A 26,567-nucleotide genomic window follows, 5' to 3' on the forward strand; every position below is an offset into this window, starting at 1 on the left:
AGCACATTTAATATCTGTATGACATCACTATTAGCAGTATCTGAGACTAGCAGAGTTGCCCAAAAAAATGTTGCTCCTTAATTAACCTAAATAGAAAGTGAGTGACTATTTGGTATTGCAAATTTGCAGTGTAAAGACCATAGAAGCAATCTAGTAGCTGATGGTACTCAGAAATTATTGTTCCTGCAACATAATGTCAAATTTTTACAACTTTGTCAACTAAAAACTTTAATAACAAAATTATCATAATAAACCGTTGTTGGACTAGAAATTCTACGATGAATTGAAATTTAGATTGGTCTTGGCTTTGTTGAAATTTCACATGAACAATTGTCCACTGAACACTGTGTCCCACTAACTATCTAATATAACTAGCTAGTAGCTGTAAGAACCAGATTCAAACCCAGTCACTGGCTTCTAGCATTATGCACTCCACCACTGTAGCATACTTGCTTCCACCAGCCAGGAAAGAGACGGACTCAGAGAAACCTTTAGCTTTCCAAATTATTTGGATAGTACTGTTTCTCTTATTATCAACCAGAGTCCCCTCAAAGCCTCAGAATTAGTAGTGAGATCATGGCCAATTTGAGTCACCCAGAAATATTATTTGTATTTCCTCCTAGAACCTCCACTAGCCTTCATGCCCTGAGCTAAAAACCTCATGTGTTATGTCAGTATTAACTGACTTGGGTCTGGAAGGGGAGATGATCCTGACTTAGATTCTTATGCAACAATAAACACAGTATTATCCCGAATAAACTCTGACTGACCTAAACTAATTTCTTGGAAAGTGTTCTAGGTATTTTCCAAAAAAGACTAGAGAAATATAGGAAGTTAGCCAGCTTGGCATTGTTTATCCTAAAAACCTGCCAAAATTCTGGCCTCATTTGCCAGTGTCAATACTCTAGAGTGCAAACATATTCTTGAGCAAGGGACATTATGTAAGCTAGAAATTAATCTTAATTAGTCATTCATTGTCCAAGGGTGGATGCTACAGAAGAAAGCCCAAGTAGTTTCAGAATCAACGTACTTCACGGTCTCTGGTGAAGCTACGTTTAAGTGACTGTTCAGTAAGGGAGGAAGGCCATTGGAAAGCTTGTTTGAAAAAGTGTTCAGGGCCAGTGGTGTGGGGACTGCTGGTGGAAGCCAGTGGGGTCCCATTGTCTTCGCCATATCTTTGTCCAAAGCACTAGAACTAAAGATGTGATCAAAAACTTTTTGCATTCAGCCAGGGGTAGGGGGTTCTTCCAGTTATCCTCTGTCTACATTGCAGCAGCCATGACTAGAATGGAAGTCAACCTGAAAAGGTCAGTCCTAGCCCAGCTTTATTAAGCAGGAAGAATTTCCTCATCTCTAGGACCTTACCATTTGAAAGTTTCTGTGGTTCATGAGTAGCAATATTGATGTAAGGATAATACTATCCTATCAAGTCATGTCAAGACATAGCATGATGTCAATCATGGCATCTCAAGATGTCAATGTGACATATTTAGGCATAATAATTTCTCAGTACTGTCACTTGCTAAACAGTAGAATTGAATCTTCTACTTTCAGTGGAAATTTGGGCAAATCACTCTAACTAGGGCTCAGGCAATTATCACTGAATCAATGATGAGAATAGGGTGGGGCTGGTCACAAACCCTAAAGTTTTGTGTGGATCACTAAACGAGTTTGTTTAGCTTACTTTGTTAAAAAAGGCCCTTCCAGTCCTAACCGATGCTGCATTTGCCTCTTCCTATCCACTGCCCTTCCTTCAGGGATTAGAGTAAATATAGTCCATCTCTCTCTTTATAGCTCACACTCAAATTTAGAGACCAGAAAAGAGAAATGAGAAAAGATGGGGAAATATCTTCCTAAGGCCATGGTTCCATTTCCTTCTGGCTTGGCTCCTTGTCTTTGAGCTCCAAAGAATGTGGGCAAATGTTTGTGTTTGTGATTGATTTAATAGAAATAAAAAAAAGAAGAGGAGGTTCGGTTTCCTCTTGCCAGTCCAGAGATCAGTTTCCAAGTTGGCTTTCTGCTTTTCTACGTTCCCTAATGTAACGGGCCTGCCCAAGAGAAAAGGTAACAAAGAAACTTGCATGGGCGATCAAGTACTTTGTTAAGCCGAGACCACCAAGTGGACTAACGGAAGGACAGAGGCCAGGCAAGGCCACAGGACAAGTATTGAAAAGGATATCTACTTAGACATAAGAAATGTTACTTCCAGTGTCTCCTTTCCCCAAATACTCTATCTCTTACATAACTAGAAACTTTTCTCCTCTGTTTGTTTGACTTTTGGAGCTTCTTCTGAAACTGATCACTTGTTTCTTTTCAATTTTGTATCTTGTGTGGGTCATTTTTCTAACACTAGAGATGCTAAAAGCTGCAGATTCTGCCAGAAAGTGACTCATAAATCTCATTAGTATTAAAAATTTAAAACCTCAAGGAATTTGGGCAAAACACAAAACTACTATTGTCAGGATGTTTGAAATCCTATGAAAATGAAGATAAAGACTTTAAGTAGATAGCATAGTGACTAAAGAAATCAGTCATAGTAGCAGCTGTCATTTATCTGGTACCTACTGTGTACTTAAAGGCACCAATGACCATGTTTCATTAGAAGAGCATCTATTAAAACATAACTGGTATTCTTCAAAGAAAAGCCTGGGTCTTTTCAAAGCGGCTCCTGGCAGGTATCTAAGGAACACAGGAGCATCCTTTCTTTGAGCCCTGAACCTGGTACTAGATGTGGAATCGTGGGGGTTTTGAGTCTTCTAAAAAGTTGTGGCGGCGGCTGGTTGACAGTGAGCCATGGTGGCCATTGTCAAATAGTGGTGTGGAGCAGTTGAGCATAGGGAAGGATGGACCAGTTCTGCCACCATGACTTTGTGGGTTTTCATGGCCCTTAATTTCACAGTGAGGGCTGGACTTGAGAGTCCAGAGTCAGCTAAGCAAGGCGGTGCATGATTGGATAACAACAGGCTTGAACTCCAAGGAGGGCTGGCAAGGTGCCTTTTTAGGTGCTTCCAGCAACCAACCACGTTTGCCATTTTTCCTCCCCTCTACTTCTAGAATAATTTTAAATATTAATATCTATCATATATTCAGTGCTTACTTTGTTCCAGGCTCCATTTTAAGTAATTTATATATATTATCTCACTTACCCAAATAACAACTTATGAGGTAGCTAATATTATCACTCTCTATTTACAGATATGAAAACTGATGTTCAGAGAGGTTTAGTAATTTTCCCAAGGTTACAGAGCTGGTAGGTGGTGAATCTATGATGTCTGACTCCTAGTCACTATGATAAATTCCCCTCTAGAACAATTCCTCTCTTTTTCTACCACACTCCGTACTGCTCTTTTCCTATATGCCTACACTATTTCTTGTGCAATTTTCCCTGGTCTTGCAAACTAACAAGTAATATTACAGTTTTTGGAGATAGTATCCCGCTTGGGAAGGTAAGACAGATCAGCTGAATATATTGTACTCCAAGTGGAGATGCCCCCTGCCTTCAGGGTGGAGGCACAGAAAGTGTAAACTGTTTCCTATGATCAGGACAATCCACAATATTTGTGAGGGTAAGAAACCCAAGTCATCCAACAGTCAACCAGGGAGTTCAACTGTAATAAACACAATGAAACACAATAGATTATGATTATGACAAGGGCCACTGCAGAATCCAAAACCACTTCCGAAATTATCAGGCTTGCTACTTACCAGAGTACTAATAACATGCATATTATTAATATAGTTCTGGCCCCAGCTACATGGTAGCATGAGCTTACTAATGTGTAATATTCTCCTAATGCAGTTACATAGAAGGGTTTAACAAAGTATAGCACAAAAATTTTAAATCATAACAGAGCTCAGAAAAGGAAAATTGCCACGTGCCAGAAATGAAGAGTGAACCCAAAGTCAGAGCTCCAAGCGGCTGACCGGCAGGCTGCTTTTCTACAAGCCTTGATGCAGGGACCCAGGCTCTCTCTGCCTTATGGCTCCACCATCTTCACTATGTAATTTCCAGAGTCACTGTATTTATTTTCATCAAGTTGAAATGAAGAATAAAAGCGCAGAGGACGGCCTGTTGGAAAGTTTTGTGGGCCAGACCTTGAAACGGCCTATACTACTTCCACTCATATTCTGTTGACCACACCTGACAGCAGCTGGGAACATAGTCCAGCTGTGTGCCAGGAGGAGGAGGAACTGTGTGTGGAGATTAGAAGTGTGTCACAGTAAACAAGATAGCCTTACCTTCTAAACATTCTGGAGAAATTAGAGTTTAAGAAGTACAAACTCTTTAAGTCTCAAGCGCTTACATTTTCAGGAAGAGTACATTGAGGAATTTTTAAGCAGGTCAATTAAGTTAAAAGTCTTTGTCTGTGGATACATTCTCTTTTTACCTTACTCTTGTGTCTGTAGATGGGTTCCATGTCTCCATACTTCTCTTTTATCAGGGTGACAGCATGATCTCCAATTTCACAGCTAATGAGGATGCTTTAATTTTCCACTAATGAGTCCTTATATGCCTAATAAAGTTATTTCTTATGTTTTCTCTTCACTACTCAAAATCATCATGTCTTCGCTGCTTTCTGTAGAAAGCTGTGAATGCATATAAATCAGGAGGTTAAAATATCTGCACATGTTTTCAGAGATAAATGAGTTCAAGTGCTAAGACCAAATCTACTGAATTACAGATGTATTCAATAGGATGAAAACATTAGTTTAATTTTTATATTTCTGAGCATTTGCTTAATCGTCCTCTCACACAAGAGTTAAGCTTTGTGCAAAGCTTAAAGGTTGGTTTGATTTTTCTTAGTTTACCCTAAAATCTGAAGCTCATTGGCTAGAGATGGCAAATCAGAAGCTAAGGAGCAAGAGACAAGAAGAGAGAGCATGCATTTAGTTTTCTTTTCCCTTTATGGAAGGATTTGCAAGCTTCTCTTTATCCATGGTAGGTGGAAATCCTCAAGGAGGACCTGCCAGCTCCCTCAGTCTCATGTAGGGAGGCTCACTGCTCACTGTGCTCCAGAATCACTGTTTTTTCTTTATTTCTTTTAAAAATTGAGATATAATTGACGTATTAGTTTCAGGTATACAACACAATGATTTGATATATGCATATATTGTGAAATGATTACCACAAGTTTAGTTAACATCCATCATCATACATAGTTACAATTTTTTTTTTTCTTGGAGTGAGAACTTTTAGGAACTATTCTCTTAGCAACTCTTAAATACACAATACTGATTGTTAACTGTAGCCACCATGCTGTACATTACCTCCATGGATTATTTATCTTGTAACTAGAAGTTTGTACCTTTTGATCCCCCTCACCCATTTGATCCCCCCACCCCCCACCTCTGGTGACCACCAATCTTCTCTGTAACTCTGAGTTCATTTTATTTTTTTTAATTTCAAATTTAAGTGATATCATAATTTATCTTTCTCTGTCTGACTTATTTCACTTAGCATAACGCCCTCAAGTTCTATCCATGTTGTCATAAATGGCAGATTTCCTTCTTTTTTATGGCTGAATAATATTCTGTTGTATATATGTACCACATTTTCTGTCTTATCATCACCATGTTCCTTTTTCTTCCTTGGGGCCTCCCCCATGCTTTTCCCTCTGCCAGGAGTACCATCTTTGCTAATTAATGGCTATTCATCCTTCAGATATCAACTTAAACTCACTATACAACCACACAAGCTCAAGGAAGCCTTTCCTGAACCATAGGCTGGGTCGGCGCCCTTATAATATACTCTGTAAAACCGGACACTTCCTTGTAGAAATTTAGCACATCTGCAATTAAATAATTACTGGTGAATTTGGTTGTTCAAAATTTGTTTCCCCCATGAGGTTGTAAGCTCTGTGAAGGGAGAGGCCATCCATCTTGTTCCCCATTGTATTCCTAGCTGCTGGTTTAGTGTCTGGTTAAGATGGGCATCAACACATGTTAATTGAATAAATAAATATTAATGATTACCCACAAACAGTTTGAAGAGCCTTGTCTGTCTCCCTTTTATGGATCTCTATGGATTTTTACTGAGTAAAAGGCTAGAAGAACAACCTTCATAGCTGAGAATATCCCCATTTACTAGTATCTCTGCTAGGGCTTGTTGGTGGCTCTCATCTACTTGTAAGTGTTCCAAACACAGCATGATGAAATCTGCAAGGGGAAATAAGAAGATGGACAGATGTTGTCTTTGACCAGCCACACGGAGGCGGCTTAAGAGATGTGGTACATCAAGCCTCTTTACTTGTACCTGAACATGTTGTAGAGTATGACAAAGCCTAGGAAATCAGAAACTGCATTGCAAAGGCTTGAGTCCAGAGGTTGAGTTGGGAGGTCTGACTCTTGTAATACCGTTAATAGTACACCTGGTCTATATCTCAAGAATGTTCTCTTTCTACTATGGGGAGGAATGCTATTGGGTTGGGCTTCAGGGTGGTTCAAGTCTAGGGACAAGTACTGATCAGTTATTCTCCTCATCTGGCTTCCATTCAACCATCTGAGGCGACTTTGGGATCTCAGGCAAGGGAACTTTTCTGATTCTTTCATGATTCCATTTCTGTCCTCGCCAGAGGGTTTATGGAGGATTTTCTCAAGGCCACAGCTGCAAAGGGGTTGTTTCAGGTCAACGAGAAAGACTAAAGTGAGTGAGTGAGACTAAATAAAACTGTAAAGTCAATAGGGTTGCATTTTTCACAGGGATCCCTGAGAAGATTTAGGTCACCTGGGGCCACGGGACCACAGTCAGCAACATGTGGTGTGGACCTGACCTGGGATTCCCTTATAGCTGGAGCAGAGGACAAACGACCCCAAGAGGTGTCCTTTCTGTGATCTGCAAGTGGGTGTCTGCTCTTTGTTTCTGTTTAAAATTTCATTATTTGGCTTTTATGGACTGACAGATGTGACTCTGATCCTTGCTTTAACTCTTCCTGGAGAAACAGGTGAATAAATTGCAGATCTTTTCTGCTAAACCCTGAGAGATGTTTGAAACTAACCTTGTGAGGAGAGAAAGAACTAGCAGCCCCCTCAGCCAGTGGGAATCCTCCACTTGGCTTCTTGGCTGTGACCTTCACTCAACCAGACCCTCAATACTCTCACTCTGCAGGTCTTTCCTTATGAGTTCTATCTTTGTCTATGCTTTCGCCCTGTGCTCTTCAGCATTCATTGGCTCACTTTTATCATATTACTCTGCACAGTTGCTTTTCATGGATGTGTTATTCTAAGTATAAGCTTTTTCTGGAGCCATCTAGGAAATAGCTTTTCATGAACTGAACAGCAGTTCTAGAGCCATCTATTTGGTTGTGATCAGGTGGGTGGGTCTCAACTACACCTAGAATTACCTTTTCCTTGCATATACACTTGTATTTTGTTTGGAGAGAAATCTGAAAGTGGTTGTATGCGCATAATGCCCACAATATCACGGCATGTAACTTCCTGAGTGTCAGCAGATGGGTGGTCGGGAAAGAGGAGGAAGTTTAACATCCTGACTTAATTCTCTTATGTCCTTCACTTTCTAGTGATCAGTTTTTGCATGTCCTATATTATCAATACATTAATTTGATAAAATAATATGTTAATGTGCATATATTACATGCATTATGCATGGAAATAGAAAACTCAGAGAACAAAATCATAGGTTCCTTAAAGGTTAAGCATTATTTTACAGAATCTTTTCAACTTCTCTCAACCACTGGCCCCTAGAATGAATCTACCACAATATTCTGGACCAAGACTGCTAGCTGCTTCCCATTATCCATGTTCTGGTACTTGGGCATAGGAAACCAAGTTTTCAGCTGGGTACATTACTGCCTTGTTAAAGGCGCATTTCTTGGGCTTTCCTTTAGCCAACTTTGGCTATATCATTAAGTTTCAACCAATGAACTGTAAATGTAATTGTTAAATGGAGTCCAGGGGGAGAAGTCCCTTAAAAGAGAGTCTCCTTCAAAAGACCCAAATAGCCAAAGCAATCCTGAGAAAAAAACAAAGCTGGAGGCATCACAATCCCTGACTTTAAAATATACCACAAAGCTATAGTAATCAAAACAGCATGGTACTGGCACAAAAACAGACACACAGATCCATGGAACAGAATTGAAAGCCCAGAAATAAAACCACAGTCTATGGAGGGCTAATGTTTGACAAATGAGCCAAGAACATACAATGGAGAAAGGAAAGTCTCTTCAAGAAATGGTGTGGGGAAAACTGGACACCCACATATGAAAGAATGAAAATGGACCATTTTCTTATACCATACACAGAAATTAACTCAAAATGGAATAGAGACTTGAATATAAGACCTGAAACCATGAAACTCCTAGAAGAAAATATAGGCAGAATGGTCTTTGACATCAGTCCTAGCAACATCTTTTTGAAGACTATGTCTACTCAAGCAAGGGAAACAAAAGAAAAAACAAACCAATGGGATTTCATCAGACCAAAAAGCTTCTACAAGTCAAAGGAAACCATGAACAAAGGGAAAAGATGACCCACCAACTAGGAGAAAATATTTGCAAATCATATATCCTACAAGGGGTTAATCTCCAAAATATATAAAGAACTTATACAACTCAACAACAAGAAAACAAACAACCTAATCAAAAAGTGGGCAGAGGATCTGAACAGACATTTTTCCAAAGAAGATATACAGATGGCCAACAGGCACATGCAAAGATGTTCAGCATCATTAATTATTAGAGAAATGCAAATCAAAACTACAATGAGATATCACCTTACACCTGTCAGAATGGCTATAATTACCAAGATAAAAAATAGCAAATGTTGGAGAAGATGTGGAGAAAAGGGAACCCTCATACACTGCTGGTGGGAATGCAAACTGGTGCAGCCACTATGGAAAACAGTATGGAGACTTCTCAAAAAATTAAAAATAGAAATATCATATGATCCAGCTATCCCACTACTGGGTATTTATCCAAAGAATGTGAAATCAACAATTCAAAGATATTTATGCACCTCTATGTTCATTGCAGCACTATTCACAATAGCCAAGATGTGGAAGCAACCCAAGTGCCCATCAACTGATGAATGGATAAAGAAGATGTGGTATATATATACAATGGAATACTACTCAGCCATAAAAAAAGACAAAATCATCTCATTTGCTACAACATGGATGGACCTTGAGGGTATTACATTAAGTGAAATAAATCAGAAAGAGAAAGAAAAACACCATATGATTTCACTCATTTGTGGAAGATAAACAAACTCATGGATAAAGAGCACAGATTAGTGGTTACCAGAGGGGAAGATGGTGGGGGGTGGAGCAAAAGGGTAAAGGGGCACATATGTATGTGATGGGTAAAAATTAGACTATTGGTGGTGAGCACAATGCAGTCTATACAGAAACTGATACATAATAATGTACAACTGAAATTACACGATGTTATAAACCAATACGACCTCAATAAAATAATTTGGAAAAAAAAGGGAAAAGAGAGTCTCCATTTGCTTTCTGGTCCATAGATGTAATTAGAAGGCTTCTTGGGGCTTTTAAGGACAAGGACACAGCCTAGGGATGATGATACAGAGACCTGGAAGGATTCTAGGTTTCTGATGACTTTGTGGAGCCACCCCATCAGCTCTGGACTGCCTACCTTTGTACTCCTTTTGTGAGAGAAAGAAATGAGGTACACCTATCTTGTTCAAGCCACTATCATTCTGAATTTTTCTGTTATATGCTGCTGATCCTAATCCTAACTCATAAAACCACCTACCATTCACTTAATACCATTGATTCAGGGATCCATGAATGAATATAATAAGTATTTTCAATGTATGGCTTTAAGGATAAAATGGCAAAAGTGAGTGTGATGACTCCAACTTCAAGAGCTAAAGTAATTGCTAAAATTCGGGGAAAAAATAGAGTTAAGAGCTATCAACCTTATTTTCTTTCTTGCCCTTTCTGTCAAGTGCATGATTACTAAAGTCATCACTGCTATCTAGAGTCTGTAGCTTCACATCCTTCATTTCCATCCTTGCACCCTCCTACTTGTCTTCTTGATGCACACAACATGAAATTGTTTGCAACTCAGTCAAGATTAGAGCACTTTTGCAAACAAAGTTTGGTTCCTGGGCTTGGACTACAGAAATGAATTAGGATTTGTGTGCATAATTACTGGGTTCTCGAAAAGAATGTTCGTTCACATCAGAAATCAATTCAGGCAACAAAACGCCAAAAGCGATATTTATTATAACCATGACATCAGGGCTTTTCATTGTTTTCCAACCCAGATACAGAAAATTTTAAATTTTGTTCTCAGTGGTGGTTGTTTGAATTATGGATACTAAAGTCACCCGGATGTCAAAAGGAAAAGGCAGAGAACAGAGGCTATTTCACCTTTTCATAAAGAAGTGAATAAAGAAAGAGACATCCGTTTTATAAATATGCTCTTCTACTTTAATATCCCCAACTCAGTTCTCCTTTTCTATTTATATAGAGTTGAAATTAGAAACATTCCATACGTCAATGGATCTACTTAAACTAAAAAGTATAAAGGGAAGATACTGTGTCGAGGAATATCTGACTCCCTCTTGATTGTATTGACACACATTGATTTATGTTAATTCTTTTGAGTCCATTTGTCCCCAAATGGTGTTTCTCTCATTTCAAACATATGATGGTGCCATATGATTAGTGAAGATTATCCCGTTAGAGTCAAAAATCTATAAAGAACTAAGTAAGTATGGAAGGAGCTCAGAATATCCTTTCCTAGAGTGAACTGCACCTGTGAATTGTAATAGCTGCTAGTTTCATGATCATTCACTTCTAACCCAATTCCCAGTAACTCTGAAAGAATTGGCAGAACATATCACCTTTATATCCCAGGCTTCTTAATTGATCATTATCAAATTATACTCAGTCAACTGTCTTCTTATTATGGAGAGCAGGGGGACAAAGATAATCCCCAATTAGAACGAAAACCAAGGAATAGTCAACGATTGATTATGTGAGATGGCTTAACTGTAGTTAAGGACTAGTAGGACTTTTAAACCCAAAATGATCTTTTCAATCCAGCCAATGTCAACAGTCATCATTACTTAGCCAGTGCCCAATCATGACCCTTAATCAGACATCTACTTCTCACCTCAACCTGGACACACAAGTATAATGTAACAACAGCAACAATTATCCTAGGTAACACAGAGTGCTACTCAGTAGCATTCAATAGGTATTCTTTCAAGCTATGTATGTATTTTAGCTCATTTGTTATTTACAATAACTCTCTGAGATTCTCTTATAATTCTGTTTTAGAGATAAGTTAACTGGGGCAAGAGATTAAATAACTTGCTCAAGGTCTCCCAGCTACTAACAGATATATCACAGGTAGTCTGACTTCAGTTCCCATGGTCCTAACCACAGCACACACTGCCTCTCTAGTAAAGCAAAAATAACAAGGAAAGCATGCTGGAGAACATTCAAACAAAACAATCTCATCCTGCATGGAGCCTCTCTTCTCTACCTGCAAAGGTGTTAGTAGCTGATTAACAGTTGCCCTCAGGTGATGATTCTAAAAGGAATACTAACAACCTCTTTGGCCATATATTCCACTCAGACACTTTGCTTAGTGAAAGCAATTATGAGTCATGCATTTAGAATTATGTCATCCTCCGATGAGTATCTCTCTGTCTCCCCTCCACCCCAAGTTCAGCCTGTTGAAGGCACGTTAGTATTTATCATTCTCCGGAAATGCTCCCATCGTCTCCAAGTACCGCTGCGTGGACATGCCAAGTGCATTCATCTGCTCTTTACACTGCAGACTAATAACTCAAGGAAATATTCTATCATCTTTCTTAAAGCAAAATAAAAAGTCTTTGCCTCTGGTATTTTCAATCCCCTGTTCTTTCGTATTTTGATATTTTTATAAATTATTAAAATTTGACTTTTTTCCTAGGTAGGCTAAATTAACAAAATTGGGCTTGTTTGTTTTTATATGGAAATAGCAATTAGGCAAACCGGATAATCACCAGCATAATGAATCAGGACCTGGAAACCAGCCTGACTTGAGTGTCATGCATTAAGCACAACCTCTGAAGACCTTCTCTATGAAGAAGCAAAACGATTTACAAACTTTCCATCTGACTCTCTCCTTTGCTTCATAGACGGTTAGACTCAGTGACCTTCTATGATCTAGAATCTGTGTTAATCTGTTCAATTCCCAACGGGGATAGTGAAGCCCAGGAAGTATGAATGACTTGCCTAAGGTCACACAGTTATCGGCAAAGCCAGGACTCAGCCTACATATCCTAACTTTCTTCCAGTGACCTTGCCATTTCAATACATTGTCTCTCTAGATGGGTTTAGGGACATAGGGAGAGTCTCTTTTGAAATCTGCAAGGGGTGTTTAGGGTGAGATGAAGGATAAAAATGTCATGTGATCTGACTCAGAGATCTCAAGCCAAAATTTCAGGAGCAAAGACAGGCATTTACTATCATTCTCCTAAGAGCAGCTGTAGGTTCTAATACCTGTACATTTTCTAGAATTCCCAGGAGAAAGAGGGGGAATACAGAGCATGTTACCATGCATCATGGCTCCACCATAGAGACACATTGATTAAACATGCTACCTTTTCCCTGCAAGTCAACTGTACTACTTTTTGGTTTGCAGGTTTCATCCTAGCTCAACTGTGTTCTTCTCAAAACACCCTAGCTCTAACTCTTAGAGTCCTCCCAAGTTGCTGGGCCCATCCTCCTTCTTATCTTTGCGTATTGTAACCCCTAAGCCCCATCTCTATCCGTCGCCTTTTAAGTCCTTTTATCCCAAATTCTGCTTTCAATTTTTATAGATACTCTATTTCTTAACATCATCCCTTCCAAACCAATTTCTGGCTCTGTGAAAAAGCCCGAAGAAGCCCATCTCCTTGTGGCCCCCGACAGCCTCCAACTGACCTCTCTAGACCCTCACTGGATTCAGGCTATGGACGAAACCCCAACCTCCTTAACAACAGAAAACTAGAAATTCATCCATTTCCCTAGAAGTCTGGCTCAAATTACCTCTAGCCTCCTTCTTTTCCATTTCTCTTTCTTTGGTATAGTAAAAGGAACATTGGATTTGGAATAAAAGCAACTGGCTTATTTTTTCAATGCAGCAACCCAGCAGCTTGAGTTCTAGGGGAAAAGCATTTACTCTTTCTGAGACTCAATTTCCTCATCTACAAAGTGAAAATGGATGACAACTGCTTTAGCTACTTCAGTAGATGATTATGATGTCAAGTGAAATGACAGATTTCTTTGCTCATCACAAATTCAACAACTTTTGGCACCTATTTGGTGGCAGGATGTGGCTGTGGTTGCGTGTAACCAATCACGACCAAAAAGAGAGAGTCACTGCCACCTCAGGTGGAAATAGTCTGTAAGCTGGATGTCACCATACCATTATTATTCTATACAAATGCCATCTCCTGGAATTTCCTTGCCCCTTCAATCTTATTGATTAAAACCCCAGATTCCAAAGCAAGCTTGACTGAAACATTTACTACAGACCTCCGATCCCCAGGACATGTTTGGCCAGAGAAATGAAGATACAGGCACACTGAAGGAGAGAACTTACAGAGAGAGTGCCAACCCTAAATCTACTCTGAGAAGCCAGAGAGAGACTTCTCAAAAGTGCTTGCAAATGATAATGGAGTGTGGTGGGATGAGGTGGAGATGGAAGCCTCCATCTGGCTTCATATGTCAACCAGTCTCGTCTTGGCTTCACGCACCCTTCTTTGGATTCCACCTTGCTTCATGTTTCAGCTAGCACAGATTCGGGGGTGGAGGGAAGCAGCATCAGCTGCCCTAACTACCTCAATCTGTTTTCCAGACGTTGCCTTTTTCTTTTATTGGTTTATCTTAGAACACATCAGAGAGTCTCTCTCTTTCTTTCAATTCTTGATGCCCCCAGAAAGATTTTTTATTTGGAAGTAAGAGCATAAGAGCAGGACTCTGATCTACCATATCCCAAACTCACAGACGAGAGAGGGAAACAACTTAGCAGCTATCCATCTGTAACTTGCATTCTCCTAGATTTTCTAACCAATGCCAAGTTCTTTGCTGCTAACAAGGAGCAAATTCTCTGTTTAGACATTATATGTTGAAGATCACATCCAAAATTTAATATTACAGGTTTTCACTAATTTTTCCTGAGCCCCATTTAGAGTAAAACAATCTGTATTAGCAATTTTGGGGATTCACAGCAGAAATTCAGACTTTGAGAAATGTCTTTGCATGGAACTAGTTATATGCAAGTACAGAACATGTTATATTGACTGAGTAGTCTTTCCTCATTCTCTCAGCTTTCTCCAGTGCCAGAAGATTCTGAAATATACACTTAGCTTTCAGCTGATTTTGAAGAGAAGGCATCTCTGAAATTCAGCGTTTTGCCATGAGGAAATCTATATCCTTCCTCATAAATAAATCTAATACTTACGTAATCATCTGAGGTCATTCTTGGAGCCCATGTAGATAGGAGTGACAACTGCTGATGAAAGAAAGTGTAAAAGAGGGAGTGTGTCTGTAAAGGTGATGTATCAAAAGCATCTTCATGTTATAGACTGGTAGTGAAGAATCTGGTGGCACAAAAGGTCGATAAATACAGGCACATTCCATGCCTCAAGAAAACTAGGATCTTTCTGAGTCTTAAAAAAAAGACAGAATAGTCACTACACATCCAAGCAGTGGCCTTGCATTGTCTACCACATTTCTCAGCAGAATGCACCACCTGTGCTAACAGCTAAAGTCTTGTTGTTGACAAGTTGTCATTAAACCTAAGAATGTGTTGTGGGGGACCACCAGGCATGGAATAACCCTGGGATGAAACCTGAACTATTCTTTCCAAAATTCTGTTGCCCTTTGGCCACCATATCTCAAGTGAGGAGCCTTAGGAAAAAGAATTATAAAGTATTTAAGCAACAAAGCCATATGTTTCATCCATCCCTCACGCAACCTCATGGGGGCTGTGTCAGTATGTGGCAACATCATGTAAATGGGACAAGGTAGCAGTGTCCATGCTCTGACATGTGTTTTTGTAGCTGGAAAGATTATCCAAATTCTTCATATTCAGAGTCAGTAAGATATTTCAGAGAAAGGCAATTGAACTCCCACATTGTTTATTGAGCTTACTTAAGCATTTCATACCAGTGTGTCTGGCAGCTTTGGGAACTATTGTGTAAGTGGGGTAACCCAGACATGATTGCCAACATTCTGAGAATATTTCTTGATCAAGGATTTGGCAAATTCATTGTGAATGGCACTGCCCCTAACCACTTCTTTTTTATAAACCAGATTTCAGCTCTGAAACAGACCTTGGATAATTATCCCTCTTGAAAATGTAGCCCTGCTTGGCAACCCAAGTAATGCACGTCAATCCAAGGACCCATTTCCAATCCTCCAATCAGCTCTCCCATTCCCACAGGCTGCCATCGCTCACTGATAACTTTGAGAAGAGTAAATCTGGGCTGATGACGGAACATTCTTTACACACAAAGGAGAAGCTGCACAATCATCCACCTGTATGAGCTCAGGAAAGCATCACAGGTTGAAAATTAGGCTGAGGAGTGAGTATCCAGTATCCAACCCTTTTGGGAAAACCCCAGATCTAGCCAAGAACACTTGGCAAGAGCACACAGCACAGAACCTGAGGCTTGGATTGCCTGAGCGGCTGACTGATATTTGATTCTTTAAATAGACAAAGAATTCGAATCCAATCAGCAGGCACGTCTCCAGACAGCTAGACAGAGAGAGCAAGTTATGTGTTTAGAGGAGCAGGCTGGTTCAGGGCAGGTTATAGGCAGGACACTTAAAAGATTGTGACTGAAATGGTCAGAGACAGGTTGCTGACCATCACTGGAAGGCATTGGGGCTTCAGAGTACAAGGCAGGAGGACAGAATTTGGAATCTTGGCTTCGTCACAAACTGGCTGGGTGATGTTGGGCAAGTTACTTAACCTCCAAACCAACTGGGGATAACAATAGAAACACCTTTGTATGGTTATGAGGTTAAGTCCTTCGTGTGAGGACTTAATGAAGATTGTTAAAAAGAGAGAAAGCCTCGAGGCTCAAGAAAGGGGAGCGAGAATGAATAATCAGAGGCTTAAACTAATCAACTTTTAAAGTGTCTCTTTAGAACATGATAAACAAATTCAGGGCCCAGAGACAGATCACTGATTTAGGCAGCACCGTGGAGACAGGCTTCGTCATAATTGGTACTGGAACAGTTGTGTATCCAAATGAGGAAAAAAAATAAGTTGGACTTGTACCTCATCCCATATACAAAAATTTGTTCAGGGTTGATTATAAACCTAAATGTAAAAGGCAAAATTATAAAGGTTTTAGAAGAATCTAAGATAATATCTTCCTGAGCTCAGGCGAGGGAGTGCAGTGATGACAAGGAAGGACAAGGAGGGAACTTCTGGATGCTGGGAAGTTGGATTCCTTGACCTGGGGGGGTACCTCTATGCTCACGCAATTTCTAATTATTCTTTAAGCTGTGCATACATGCTTGATGCACTTTTCTATGCACGATCTCTCTCTCCCTTCACATTCTCTATAGTCTCCATGCTTCCTATCTGCCTTTTCAGCACATCCCATGGTCAGGCCATTTAGAGGATAAACACTATGTTTAATGGAAAAAAGAAACCAAATATAATAAATATTTAAATACAGCAAAATACAAATATTTTATTTCTATGGTAGCATAGATAGGCAAGTTATAAATACACAGTGACCTTGTTTGACACAGTTCATAGTTTGATATCAGTAAGGCACACAACAGGATGTAGCACTCTCTGTCTCTCTCTTCTTTTTTTAAGTTTCATCAGCTACTTGTGCTCTCATTCTGCTGAAACTGTCTATCATGCTGCGGTCATCAGGCCTTTGCTGCTCGCACTGACTGTTGCCCTACATCACTACTTCTGTCCTGCTTCAAGTCTTTCCAGCCAAGTTGCATCTTCCGGTTGGTGGATAAATTCCTAACTACTTTCTGCTTTCTGATACAGTGTCTCAAAACCTTTCCTCTTCTTTCTTCACATTTGCCCCTTGTTCTAGATTGCCAGGCTAAAAATATTGATCTAGGGACTACATTTCTATCTTATGGCCTTATCTTATCCTCATATGCCCATACATTTTAAAGCAGCAGCTCTAAAATCCATATTTACCTATTTACCAGAGCACTGTTTGGGGCTACTCCACGAAAGGTTAAAATGGAATTCACAGAAAAATTGGTAAAAGAATAGTTCTTTACATTTTGAATGTTAAACACAAAGCATATGTTTAATTAACACAAAATAAAAAATTAAGAAATTCAGCATTAGATTAAGCATTTAAAGCAAGTTAATGTTCAAATAGAGACAGTACCAAGTTGAACCTAGGAGCACTAAATTGGTCTGCCTAACACACTCATTGGTGATTAGTGTTTTGTATGAATGCTCTTATCTTAAATAAAGAACTTATTTTTTAATAGAAATGCTGAAGTTATCGGATAGACATTCTATTGTCTTCGTTACTTCTCCTCTGCCTAGGAAAAACCTACTCAGTTACTTGGTCCCACTACATGCCTACTGACCACTATCCAGTTTGTAGGGAAAACGTCTAGAAGGAAATCATCCATCTCTCAGTGCCTAGAAGGAAGTTAAGAGATAGCAGATGACCTCTGGGCTCTCGTGATTTCCCCTTCACATAATGTCCAAAGCACACTTTCCTGACATTATTCTTCTCACATCAACATCTAATCTTTGCTGCACTTCTGCTCCAACCTCAATAATCTGATCGTGGCTCCTTTAGAGTCAATTTTTCAACCTACTCTAGTCTTGTACCCTTCTTCAGGGGGTGTAGGTACTGAATTCATCCTTACGGGGTGGTAAGCCCTGCCTCCAAGGTGTCCTTCTTCTCCTACCCTGGGCCAGAAAGCAGACCAGACAGGCAAGTTGAGAAACAAAATCCACTGTGACTAGGGAGTTCAGGCAGTGCCAGACAGCCTGGCAGAAGGAATGAGGTCAGGGAGAGGTTAGAAATCAGTTACCCTGGAGGTCAGGACTATAATCTTCACAGTTTGGGCAATATCATGACCTTTGTGGGTTTTTCCAATCCCTACAGCTTAGCTGCTATGTGTCCTTTTAGAAAAAAGTATCAGGATAAGATAGCACTCCAGAGAGGAGAGTAAATCACAGAGTCATTCATTCATTCACTTATTCATTTCTTCATTCACCGTCTTCATTGTGCCCAGATTAGACAAAAAATATAAAAGGAGCATAAATCATAGTCTAATAACAACGTGAGAGAGAACTTCAATAACTACTGTAGGCATTTAGGAAAGGAGGAATTTTAAAGAGGCCAGAATGGTCCAAAAATGCCTGTAGAGAGGTGGCACCTAAACTGGAAATTGAAACTAAGGATTATTAAGTAAGGTAGGGAGGAGACAGCATTTCAGACAGAGGGAGAAGCATGAGCAAAACTAGGATGCAGGAATGTGCCTAGAATGTTTGGGAACAGTAAAGGGACCAAGAAAGTTAACGACTGTAGAAGGAAGCAACAGGAAATAAAGTTGGGTTTGAGGGTGGTCTGCCAGGTAAAGATGCATGGGACTTTTTCTGTGGGTAACATGGAATCTTGGAAAGTTTGATTTCATAGTACAGGGCAGCAAGGTTCAAGAGGGGAGGCAGAGAGACCAGCAAGGATGCTGTGCAAAGTCCAGGTGAGAGAAAGCGCAGAGGAACAGAGAGAGCTTTGTAAGAACTGGATCAGCCATTGCCTGTGCATAACATTTTAGCCTGGGACACCTGGGAAAAAAACATAGTCTAAATGGATAGCCTGAAGTGAGGTGGTGCCACAGGAGCAGGCCCTGCCATGTGAGGTGGTGGCACAGTGCAGGATTCTATACACGTGAAAGATTCCCATCGTGCTTAGTGCTGAAGGGCAGCTTGTTCTCCTTTGGACCACTGGTGGCTCCACAAAGTCACTGCTTTCCTCAAATGCAAGTTCTGGGGTAACTGCCTTACTCTAAGGTAGATCATACATACCATCATCATGAAAAATCTTTGTCTTAAGTGTATTTTGTCTTTTTATAGCTTCATTTTGAGATGAATGATACCATGAAGCTATCAAGATTAATAAGAAATTTTAAAATGATATTTATTTCACCTTTACTCCATATTTTAATTTCATTTATTTTTTATTTTTTGTTGAGGAAGATTGGCTCTGATCTAACATCTGTTGCCAATCTTCCTCTTTTTGCTTGAGGAAGATTCACCCTGAGCTAACATCTGTGCCCATCTTCCTCTATTTTGTATGTGGGTCACCACCACAGCATGACTGCCAGCGACTGGTGTGGGTCTGCACTCAGGAACCAAACCTGGGCCACTGAAGTGGAGTGTGCCAAACTTAACCACTAGGCCACAGGGCCAGCCCCTTAATTTCAATTTTGTAACGTTTTATCATGCTCAAAATATATTAGGACATCGGTGTGCATGTATGTGTAAAATTAATAAATAAGCATACATATCTTGGGATATATAGCATGTGTGATCAAAAAGTTTGGACAGAGTTAACATGAAACAACTCTTGAGCTCAGATCATATCATCCTGAGTTATAACCACTATCTAAAATATAGAGTATATGGGAGGGTGACGTACTAAAAGGAACAGAGCCAGGAGCAATTCCCCTCCTGAGTCCCAGGCATGGAGCCCTCACTACCAGCAATACCAGGGACCAAGAAAATGCAGGTCCGTCTATGTCCATGGAGGCACCAGCCTGGGGCTCAAGTATCAAATCGTGAAGATCTCTTGTGGGGGAACCTTCAGTTTCCATTTGATACAAATCGCTTTCTAAAGTATTCTCCAGCTAGGAATAAAAATAAAGACATTTTCTTATATAACCATGACAGGTTTGTCACTCAGACAAAATTATCACTAATTCTTTGATATCATCTGTCTGTCTGACCATTTTCAAATTTTTCTCATTGCCTAAAAAAAGTGTTTTCCAGTCAGGTTTTATTTTGTATTAGGATCTAAATAGGGTCCACACCTTTGATGATAATGTATTTTACCCTCCACCTCCTCTTTTTTAAATTGAGGTATAATTGATATATAATTAAAGGCACAAATCTTAAGTGTACAGTTCAATTAATTTTTGACAAATGTATGCATTTGTTTGACTCATACTCTTATCAAGATATGGAACATTTCCATCATTCCAGAAAATTTTCTTAAGTCCTTTCCAAGTCAATTTCTATCCCCTACCCCAGAGGCAGTCACTGTTCATAGACTGGCTTTGACTGTTCTAGAACTTCATGTGAATGTTATTATGGAGTATATAGCCCTTTTTTGTCTGGCATTTTTTGCTCAGCTTAACGTTTTTTTGCGATTCCTCCGTGTTTTTGCTTCCATTAGTTACATATTGCTTCATATTGCTAAGTATTATTCCACTGTATGGGTAGACCATGATTTGTTTATCCATTTACCTGTTGACTACATTGTTAACAGTTTGAGGCTATTATGAGTAAAGATGTTATAAACCTTTTCTTTTAAGTCTTTTTGTAGATCTAAGTTTTTATTTTCTAGGGTAAATACCTGGGATTGAAACTGCTGGTTTATAATATGATAAAATCTATGTAAACATATATTATATGAAACCTCTAAGGAATTTTCCAAAGTGATTGTACCTTTCACACTCCCACCAGCAATGTATGAAAGTTTTGGTTGAATCATATCCTTGCCAACATTTTGCATTTTCAGTGTTTTTAATGTTAGCCCTTCTAGTGGGTGTATAGAGTTTGTCTCTAACTCTTGTTAATCTAAACCAGTTCACATTCTAGCCATGTTTTATATTTATTTCTTTGGTTTCTTAAAGAAAATAAGTGGATCTGGCTGATTGTCTCTTCATGGTGTAGTTTAACTTGTTCCCCTATCCTCTTTATTTCCTATAAACATTTCTAGTGTTTTTATCTGGTATAATTTTACTTCTGTGTCAAACACTTATTTGTACATTTCTTATAGGGAAGATCTATTGATGATGAATTGGTTCAGCTTCTGCATGCACAAAACGCCTTTGTTTTGCCTTTGCCTTTGCGAGATATTTTAGTGGAATTAAGAATTCTAAGTTGACTGTTTTTCTTTCAGTACATTGAAGCTCCATTGTCTTCTAGACTGTATGGTTTAAGACAAGCAATCTGCTATGATCGCTGCCATTGTTTCTCAGTGTGTATGTAATGTACCTTTTTTCTCTGACTGCATTCCTTTCTTTCTTTTTTTTTTTTATTGAGGTAACATTGGGTGTAAATGTTACACAGATTTTAGGCGTACATACATCATTATAATTAAACTTCTGTATACACTACATAGCGTTCACCACCAAAAGTCTAGTTTCCATCTGTGACTGTACAAATGTTCACCTTTATCCCTTTTGGCCTCCCCCTACCCCTTCCCCTTTGGTAACCATCAATCAGGTCTCTGTATCCATGTGTTTGTTGTTCTTTTTAAAAAAAATCTTCCACATACAAGTGAAATCACAAATGTCTTTCTCCATCTGACTTATTTCACTTAGTATAATACCCTGAAAGTCCATCCATGTTATTGCAAATGGCAAGATTTCTTCTTTTTTATGGCCAAGTAGTATTCCATTGTATATATATATATCACATCTTCTTTATCCAGTCATCCATTGGTGGGCACTTCAGTTGTTTTCATGGCTTGGCTATTGTAAATAATGCTGCAATGAACATAGGGGTATATTTTCCAATTAGTGTTTTGTATTCTCTGGATAAATACCCAGAAATGGAATAGCTGGATCATATGGTAGTTCTATTCTTATTTTTTTGAGGGATCTCCATATTGTTTTCCATGGTGGTTGCACCAATTTACATTCCTACCAGCAGGTTACCAGTGTTTCTTTTTCTCCACATCCTTTCCAACACTTGTTATTTCTTGTCTTCTTAATAATAGCCATTCTGATGTGTGATGGGTGATATCTTATTGTAGTTTTGATTTGCATTTCCTCAATATTTAGTGATGTTGAACGTCTTTTCATGTGCTTGTTGGCCATCTGTATATCTTTGGAAAAATGTCTGTTCAGATCCATTGCCCATTTTTTACTTGGGTTGTTAGTTTTTTTGTTGTTGAGCTTTATGAGTTCTTTGTATAATTTGGATATTAACCCCTTATCTGATAGATGATTTGCAAATATCTTCTCCCAATTGTTAAGTTGTCTTTTTGTTTTGTTGATGGTTTCTTTTGCTGTGCAGAAGCTTTTTAGTTTGACATAGTCCCATTTGTTTATTTTTGCTTTTGTTCCCCTTGCTTGAGGAGACATATTCAATAAGATACTGCTAAGGCCAATGTCAAAGAATGTACTGCCTGTACTTTCTTCTAGGAGTTTTATGGTTTCAAGTCTTATATCAAGTCTTTAATCCATTTTGAACTAATTTTTGTGTATGGTGTAAAATATTGGTCTAGTTTCATTCTTTTGTATGTGGCTGTCCAGTTTTCCCAACACCATTTGCTGAAGAGACTTTCCTTTCTCCATTATATGTTCTTGGCTTCTTTCTTGAAAATTAGTTGTCCATAAATATGTGGGTTTAATTCTGGGCTCTTGATTCTGTTCCATTGATCTTGTGTCTATTTTTGTACCAGCCTCATGCTGTTTTGATTACTATAGCTTTGTAGTATATTTCAAAATCAGGGCTTGCGATACCTCCAGCTTTGTTCTTTTTTCTCAAGATTGCTTGGCTATTTGGGGCCTTTAGTTGTTCTGTGCAAATTTTAGGATTCTTTGTTCTATTTCTGTGAAAAATGTCACTAGGACTTTGATAGGGATTGCATTGAATCTGTAGATTGCTTTAGGTAATATGGACATTTTAACTATGCTTATTCTTCCAATCCATGAGCACAGAATACATTTCCATTTCTTTATGTCTTCGTTGATTTCTTTCAACAATGTCTTATAGTTTTCAGTGTACAGGTCTTTCACCTCCCTGGTTAAATTTATCCCTAGGTCTTTTATTATTTTTGTTTCTGACTGCATTTCTTTATCACTTATTTTAAGAAATTTGATTGTGATTTGCCATGGTGTAGTTTTCTTTGTGTTTCTTGTGCTTGAGTTTTATTGAGCTTCTCAGATCTATGGGTTATAGTTTCCATCAAATTTAGAAACTCTCAGCCATTATTACTTCAAATGTTTTTTCCTATCCCCTTCCTCACTTTCTCCTTCAGAGATTCCAATTATGCTTATCTCTGGCTACTTCAAGTTGTGCCTCAGTTCACTGATGCTCTGTTAAATTTTTTCAGTCCTTTTTCTCTCTGTTTCATTTTAGATAGTTTATATTGCTATGTCTTTTTGTTCGTTAGTCCTTTCATCAATCCTATTAGTATATTTTTCACCTCCGATATTACAGTTTTCATCTCTAAAATTTTTATTTTTATATTTACTATGTCTCTCTTAGCATGTTCAATCATTCTTCTAGCATGTTGAACATATGGAATAGTGTTAGAGAAACTCTTTTAATGTCCTTGACTACTAATTCCATCATTTGTGTCATTTCTGAGTTAGTTTCAATGGATTTATTTTTTTCCCTCATTATGAGTTGTTTTTTCCTGCCTCTCAAGACACCTGGTAACATTGGGTTGGATGCCAGACATTATTAACTTTACCTTAGGTGGAGGATATTTGCGTGTTCCTAAAAATATTCATGAGCTTTGTTCTGGGACACAATTACATTACTGGAAACAGTTTGATTGTTTAGGTCTTGCTTTCAAGCTTTTTCAATGGGCCCAGAGTAGCAATTAGTCTAAGGGTAATTATGCCTCACTACTGAGACAAGACCTTTATCAGTTAGGTATCCAATGCCCCAGGAATTATGAGGTTTCCCATTCTGGCTGATGGAATCACTACTATTTCCAGCCCTGTGTGAGCTCCAGACATTGTTCTCTCTAATCCTTTTAGTGGTCCTTTTCCTGATCTCAGATAGTTTTCTCACATAGATGCTTTCATCAGTACTCAACTGAATACTCAGTGGGGACCCTTTCAAGACCTTCTAGTTTCTCTTTCTGACATCTCTCTTATTTAGTACTCTGCTTTGTGAACTCCAGCTTGATTGGTTTCCTCAAACAGCCAGCTCCTTCTCCTCAACTCAGGAAGACCTCTAATCTGCCTGGTTTTGCCCTCCCTGAACTGCAGCCTGGAGACTTTTTCCAGGCAGTAATCTGGGGAATTGTAGAGCTCACTTCATTTGTTTTTATTTCTCAGTGATCACTCTTTGTTACCAGGTGTTCAGTGTCTTGAGAGCCATATTTTCACATATTTTGTCCATTTTTAAAATTGTTTCAGGCAGGAGGAGAAATCCACATTTTGTTATACCATCCTGGTCAGAAGCATGAGCCTCTGTACAAATTTGTCTTAAGTCAGCTTTACGGGAGGAAATGCTGAGGCACAGAGAAGTCAAAGGACAGATCCAAAACCACACAGGTCAATTGAAGAGGAAATCTGTCAGACAGGATTCTTAACCAGAAAAGTGGCTTACTATACCTTCTCTTAGATAATGCAGCTTTGGGAATAGCTTCACAGAAGTCTTCTATCAGAAGAATCTAGTGTGGGCATGGAAATAAGGGTGTAATGGGTAGGCTGAACACTAGGGAATAGAAAACAAGATTAAAGCAATGGCATAGACCTCAGCTTTGGGTTATGCAATTTGTATTGTCTACTCTGTCTTTCCTACTTCTAAAGCTTCGAGAAGCTTACCTTGGCTTCTTTATCTTCCAGGCAGCAGAGTGCCTTAGACCATCTCAGTGTGATCTTTCTATAAATTCAATGTTCATCCCATAGTATAGAATGTATATAAAGGAGCCTGCAAAAGTGTGGTTCTTAGAGCAGGTTGTTGAATGACTTGCAGGGTGTACCAAGAGGCATAAAGCAGTTGCTGTCTTAATGTTTCATCCACTTCAGCCTATCTGCTTTCAGCACTAACTACAAAAATCTTTATTTCTAAGTCTTTGGAAACTAATATGAGCAGCGGCATGACTTGATAGCACACTGAACACCAAAAAGGCTAATCCCTATCCCCTACCTTCTCAAGGCTGAGCTTAGTGTAACACTACCAAAATCCAGAAATTCAACCAGGATGGTTTCTGGTGTGGAAAGAATATGAAGACAAAGACACAGGGTGAGAGAGCCCTAGTGGAAAGATTGTTAAGGAGCACACATTTGTAGATATTTGAAGGATTTGCAAACTCCAAGTTACTATGCAGATTTATTCATTATTGTTACTATTATCATTAAGTGGGCCACAGATAAGTGTTATCCTCTAGGGAACATGTGTTGGGACATCAAAGTTATCCTGAATGACCAAACTAGGAGCCCTGAGCCTTGGCTAGGCTGATATGGGCATGCCATGTGAGAGTGTCCCTCCAGAATATTAGTTATCTCCCAGGGAAACACAGAAAGTCTATCCTAACTTTGAGAAATATTTTTTGGAATATTTGTGATGAAAAAATTTTGTGCCATGACTAATCCAGGTCTACTTTCAAAGTATCCTCCAACTTACTAAGGAACAATTGATTGTGCTTCGATATCTGCAGTGGTAGCTTAGAAATCTGAAAGAAAAATAGACGGTCCTCATGAAGAGCAATGAGAGAAACTGACTCCATTGGAGTTTAGCCACAATGCTGATTCTGAGAGGATCAAATGAAGCTACACGGCTATGGGTTTCTCTGGGGAGCTTTCTTCTATCCAGATCCTCAGCTAGGACATTTCTGAAAATAAAAGACAAATGATGCATCATAAAGATTTCCATTTCTACAACGTCACCATTTATACAGAAAAAGAGATAAAGCTATGCCAATGGACTTGTTTTTCTCTTTAGAATCGCCAAAGTAATCTTCCTAAAACATCTTTTGGATCAAGCCACTCTCCAGTTTAAGATTTTACAGTGGCTCACCTGCTAACCGACTAAAAGCTAAGCAGTTCTTCCTCACTTTCAAAGTCTTGAAGATGAGGTCTCTGCCCCGCCTCTGCCTTACTTATTTTTCTCTATTCCCCAAGAGAAAGAACACAGCCAATTTTATTGAAAACCTATTAATTGCAAAGCATCGTTTGACATTTACATACATATTTTCATTTAATGACTCTCATTTTAAAGATGTATAAATTCAGATGAAGATTCGGAGAGCCTGAGTGACTTGCCTAAAGTCACAGCCAGCCAGCAAAAGCCAGTATTATAGAAACCAAGTTTGCCTGACTCCAAAGCTCAGGCTCCTTTAATTGTCTCTCGCAGCCTATGCGCTATATTTTTTCTTTTAATACATAAGTAATGAATGAATATAGCTCATTATAAAATATTCAGGAAATATATTATGATGTAGGGAAACATGTGAAATCCCCACCCACCCACATCCAGCTCTCAAAGGCCTCCCACACGCAAACATTGCTAACAATTTGGTGTGCATCTTTCCAGTTTTGTTTTAGCATTTATAAATATGTATGCACAAATACACGTGGGAATTTTTACGTAAATGAAAAAGAACAGTTCTCAAACTTACTTCTTTTACCTAATATCTTTTCACTGTGAAACTTCCCTGAAGCATATATA

The 26,567-nt window shown here is 38.9% G+C and overlaps 1 long non-coding RNA gene across 4 annotated transcripts in view; it reads right to left on the reverse strand.

The window, feature by feature from the left end:
* LOC123289833 (uncharacterized) overlaps positions 1-26,567 on the reverse strand; it is a 117,700-nt gene that overhangs the window by 25,724 nt on the left and 65,409 nt on the right. The window contains exon 5 of one of the 4 annotated variants that reach the window (XR_011505901.1): positions 4,389-4,587. The exons of 2 other annotated variants lie outside the window; for them this stretch is intronic. This is a non-coding gene — a long non-coding RNA (uncharacterized lncRNA). Of the gene's footprint in view, positions 1-4,388; positions 4,588-16,703; positions 25,732-26,567 lie in introns of those variants that run through there. One more of the 4 variants, XR_011505907.1, reaches the window with a different exon arrangement.

Source organism: Equus asinus, chromosome 9 (genome assembly GCF_041296235.1).
Source record: "Equus asinus isolate D_3611 breed Donkey chromosome 9, EquAss-T2T_v2, whole genome shotgun sequence".
Lineage (NCBI taxonomy): Eukaryota > Metazoa > Chordata > Mammalia > Perissodactyla > Equidae > Equus > Equus asinus.